This window comes from Babylonia areolata, chromosome 16 (assembly GCF_041734735.1).
Source record: "Babylonia areolata isolate BAREFJ2019XMU chromosome 16, ASM4173473v1, whole genome shotgun sequence".
In the NCBI taxonomy this organism is placed as follows: Eukaryota; Metazoa; Mollusca; class Gastropoda; order Neogastropoda; family Buccinidae; genus Babylonia; species Babylonia areolata.
This window is the reverse complement of record NC_134891.1, coordinates 30,330,795-30,335,384: the sequence shown is the minus strand read 5'-3', so window position 1 is coordinate 30,335,384 and position 4,590 is coordinate 30,330,795.

Here is a 4,590-nt window from a genome sequence, read left to right as displayed (position 1 = left end):
AGAACAGCCACATTTTACATCACACAAGTTCTGAAAAACAAAACTATACATTGATTTGAATGAATTTCTTAAAATTAATTAAGTTTAAAGCATTTCGCATTTAGTTGTGCTCAAGATGAAGTCAGGTGTCACATTTGGACACGGAACACGTTCTTCGGTTCTGCTTTACGCAGATGATAAAATTCCTTATTTTTTGTTGTTGTTACTGTTGTTGTTGTTGTTGTTTGGTTTTGTTTTTTCTCATAGTCTTACTTTTATTACATTTTGTTTTTCTGCAGTCCTACATATTTGTTCACTGTGAGGATAACGTTAATAAGTTTTATGTTGATTGACCGAATAGAAAGATACAAAGAATCCGGTGTTTTGATCACAGTTCTTCAGATAAAGAGGAAAACTTTTGTCAAGTGATATAAATCATACAAAGAATCCGGTGTTTTGATCACAATTCTTCAGATAAAGAGGAAAACTTTTGTCAAGTGATATATATCATATAATTCCCATTTCATAATAAGATGAACAGTAGTACTTTAAACAGTTCAACACTGGGGAGAACTGATGTGAAAATGGAGTGCCTGCAGTGTTTCTGAAAAATAAAATCATCCAGGGTGGGGAAGTTAGTTTAGGTATTTTGGGTTCCATGTTACATATGTCATAAGGTTTTAGGTAATCATTAATAAAATACATAATTTTGCACAGGCTTTCAAGGGTTTGAATGCATTGCACTGGCTAAGGATCGCATGATAGATTCATTACTATCATTATTATAAATCCAGTAATTCAAACATGTGTTTCGGGAAAGTTAGTTTAGGTAACTTGGATTCAAGGTTAGACGTGTTGAACAAAGTTTTACATAATCATTTATAAAATTTATGATCCATTGTTACCATTATGATTATTATTTATATCCCACGCTAAATCGACGTCTACTGCGCCAGGGTTCGTGAGCCACATTTGCAAATGCCGGTTCATTTCCAAAGAAAAATATGTATTTCATACCGTTCTTTTCACATCAAGACATGATGTTCGATTTTGCCATCATCTGCCCTCCATACTTTCCGAATTTATTGTCTGGACAGAGCGCCGATAATGCTCATTGAAACCGAACCAGGTTAACACATAATTAGATAGTCATATCTTACACGTTAATAAGCAGAGCATGGAGTATATCCAAGTTGTGCATTGCGTAAAATATCAACAAAATTGTACTTACGAACTAAATGATCCCACGCTGCCTTCGTAAAATTTTCTGTGATGAGAGGCTAGTTGGCTAGTGATGAAGACATAATGAGAGGGAGTGTTGGCTAGTGCTGAAGACTGTGATGAAAGGGAGTGTTGACTAGTGCTGAAGACTGTGATGAAAGGGAGTGTTGACTAGTGCTGAAGACTGTGATGAGAGGGAGTGTTGACTAGTGCTGAAGACTGTGATGAGAGGGAGTGTTGACTAGTGCTGAAGACTGACATGCAGGCAGTGAGTTCCAGACAGTGGGAGCACAAAAGCTGAAGTTACAGTAGCCACAAGAAAAACAAAAACAAAACAAAAACAAACAAACAAAAAAACAAAAAAAAACACCTTCAGTCATCCACAATGAAATCACACGTCAGGCTGAACTGTCTGCTGTAAGTGTTTATTATTGTTTGACATCAATAAATAATATAGATCTTTTCATGCCGTAAGCAAGAGGCATTGTCATAGGTCAACAACAGATCTCACCACTGAAACATATTCCGCCGTGCAACAGTAAGTGAACTACCACATGACGGGCCACAGCACACACATGGTCTACTGCACTACACAGAGAAGAGCCAGAAAATGGATCAACAGTCAATCAAATACCACTTCAATCCAGTTATATTGCGTCCCTGAAGTCATAAGACAGGAAAACAATGACCAACTATATCATCAATGGACACACAATGTGCTATATAATGGTAACGCAAGAATTAGGTACAACAGAACAGATAGGTTAAAAAAAAAAGAAAGAAAAAAGTAAAACATTCAGAAAACACAGGAAGACTTTTCACAAATCTGCCACATGTGAAAAACAAACAGCAGAAGGAAAGAAAGAAAACAGAATGATCACCTCCCCTGCCTCTTTACAGATGGACAGCCGCCAGTTTAAAGGCATCAAAGGGATAAGGGTCCCACAGCCTTACGGCCACTGCGGGAAGTCAGTTCATATCCACTGTCTTGAGCTCGTCAAGACAGGGCCCAGTCTTTGAACCTTCCCCAACCGCTTGGGTATCCACCATTCACACCTGGCTGCAGTGAGGAAAGTCAGAGTAAACTGTCTTTCCTAAGGACACAGCACCAAGCTGACACAGGGCCTCCAACTCTGATCACTGGTGACCACTGGATCAGAAACTGTCTTTCCTAAGGACACACCATGCCTCCAACCCTGATCACTGGATCAGAAACTGTCTTTCCTAAGGACACACCATGCCTCCAACCATGATCAGTGGATCAGAAACTGTCTTTCCTAAGGACACAACACCATGCCTCCAACCCTGATCACTGGATCAGAAACTGTCTTTCCTAAGGACACAACACCATGCCTCCAACCCTCATCACTGGATCAGAAACTGTCTTTCCTAAGGACACACCACCATGCCTCCAACCCTCATCACTGGATCAGAAACTGTCTTTCCTAAGGACACACCACCATGCCTCCAACCCTGATCAGTGGATCAGAAACTGTCTTTCCTAAGGACACACCATGCCTCCAACCCTCATCACTGGATCAGAAACTGTCTTTCCTAAGGACACACCATGCCTCCAACCCTGATCACTGGATCAGAAACTGTCTTTCCTAAGGACACAACACCATGCCTCCAACCCTGATCACTGGATCAGAAACTGTCTTTCCTAAGGACACACCACCATGCCTCCAACCCTGATCACTGGATCAGAAACTGTCTTTCCTAAGGACACACCACCATGCCTCCAACCCTCATCACTGGATCAGAAACTGTCTTTCCTAAGGACACACCATGCCTCCAACCCTCATCACTGGATCAGAAACTGTCTTTCCTAAGGACACACCATGCCTCCAACCCTCATCACTGGATCAGAAACTGTCTTTCCTAAGGACACACCATGCCTCCAACCCTGATCACTGGATCAGAAATTGTCTGCACCCTTAACCCACTTGGCACCATAGCAGTGCGCGCGTGCCCGCGTGTGTGTCTGTGTGTGCGTGTAAGTGTGGATGCATACATGTGTGTGTGTGTGTGTGCCTGTGAGTCAGCAATTTTTCCCAACATGAGAAGTTTACTTCAACTCTCTTTAATATTTCTAAGCCAATGATTTGTTGCCTTCTCCATTGGAGTGAAGCGTGACTGGAGGGATCAGTACAAATGTTCAGTTCCTTCACAGTGACGGACCTATGACAGCTGTACTACCATATCAATTATTATCATTATTTTACCTCATGCCTTGATACTTTAAAAAAAAATGAACTCTTCGACATTTTTTGTTGTTGTTGAAAAGGTGCGTGGAAAGAAGAAACATGTACTGAAGGCTATATATTTTCAAAATTCCTGTCTTTGTGAACATGTACTGAAGGCTATTTATTTTCAAAATTCCTGTCTCTGTGAACATGTACTGAAGGCTATATATTTTCAAAATTCCTGTCTCTGTAAACATGTACTGAAGGCTATATATTTTCAAAATTCCTGTCTCTGTGAACATGTACTGAAGGCTATATATTTTCAAAATTCCTGTCTCTGTGAACATGTACTGAAGGCTGTATATTTTCAAAATTCCTGTCTCTGTGAACATGTAACACAACTCGATCCATACAACGCAGATCAAATCACTGTGCCTAAAACATTCCATCCACTGTATCTGACTGGATGAATTTGCAGGCCATGAAAAGTCTGTATGGTTATAAGTTTTGATGGTCATGAAAAGTCTGTATGGTTATAAGTTTTGCAGGTCATGAAAAGTCTCCACGGTTATAAGTTTTGAAGGAAAAAAACCCCCAACCCACCCAACAACAAAGAAAGCATAAGACATTGTGCGGTGATGCCATCATTAGCACCAGCCATTTGCTGGGATGAGAGCAGTTCACTGTGACCTGTCCGACTGACTGGGGAAAGGTCAAGGATATGAAAGGTCAAGGATATGAAAGGTCAAGGACATTTCTAAGTGTTCACTGTGACCTGTCCAACTGACTGGGGAAAGGTCAAGGATATTTCTGGTCAATGACATTTCTAAGTGTCTGGAGTGTATGGGCGATGTGCCAAGCATTTCTTTTTTCTTTCTTTTTTTTCCAAAAAAGCGTATTATGCTGGGCTTTAGACTGTGTGTCAAAAGCGAATACAAATGAAAATGAAATAAAAAACAAAAACCCAAACCAAAGCAATGCTGCCTGCCCCTTCCCCTGCTTGTCGGAAACACATTGATGATGAAAGACAAAACAACAACATTGTTATCAAGAAGCAAATTGTGCCCCAATTTCCCTACTTCTCAAAACGGTATCGAATAAGAGAGAAAGAAAGGAAAATTATGAACTGGGCAACTGTTCTACAATATAGTGAACCAAACAACAAGGAAAGGAACACATGCCTCACCTCACAAAGCAAAGGAAG